Below are 998 nucleotides of genomic sequence, written 5' to 3' on the forward strand. Positions count from 1 at the left end.
GACACAACCAAACATCCTAATCATTGCAATACATACAGGCTTTTCCCTTGAACCGTCGCTTTGATACCATAAAATGTAACACCCCGTGTATACTCGGTAATGTTATCATACTATCGTATTAAGATGCGCTTAATTAAAAATGCAGAATATCTTTTTCTTTTCAATTATGATGTCATTACACTTAGCCAAGTTGATTACTTAATCAATTTCATAAAATACCGCATGTATGTAAATTGCAATAAACATCTAACTGAAATACCTCCATATAGATATAAATGTGAGTATCTAAGTCACGAATCTATTACCCGTAGTCCGGACAATAATCATGATACATTATTACAAATCCAACTAAAACAAGACATAACAAGTCTATGTGGCATGAACAATCCCCATGCTCACCAAATCAACGACATAATCAACCAAGTCTTAACATAATAATCCATAAACTGAAGCTAAAAGCATAAGACAGTAAACAAGATCCACATCCAATCATAATAGCATAACAGCATATCAGCATAAACATGTAACGTCTATCAGCTAAGCTCTAGCCTCCTGCCACTAGAGGTCTCAACCCCCGCATTACCTGAACCTGAAATAAGCATTCCCCAAACGTGGGGTGAGATCTCTAAACCAGAAATCTCAGTAAGACAAGGGGTCCTCAAGGATCTTCCACCCCAAGCTCACTTACATGTGCAATATAAGTTCAAAAGCATTAATTTCAAATATAAGTTCCAAAACTATGCAGTGCAACAGATATTCACGCCATGTGTGTTTAAACTATTCTACTGGCCAGAGAAATGCAGGAATATGTCTATTACCCACACGTAGTACAAGGAACACCGCTTGCACCTCATCCACAGCCTCACCATCTTGTATGTACCACATACTCAGGCTTACCGTATAGGTGGAACACCACATGCATATCATAAAGGCACTAGCATATAACAGATCAATAGCATTTCCAAAACATCAAAAGCATGTAACACAACATGCATATA

The sequence above is a fragment of the Gastrolobium bilobum genome, unplaced genomic scaffold, assembly GCF_033153095.1.
Source record: "Gastrolobium bilobum isolate Gb01-03AN ecotype WA unplaced genomic scaffold, APGP_CSIRO_Gbil_v1 utg57217, whole genome shotgun sequence".
Classification (NCBI taxonomy): domain Eukaryota; kingdom Viridiplantae; phylum Streptophyta; class Magnoliopsida; order Fabales; family Fabaceae; genus Gastrolobium; species Gastrolobium bilobum.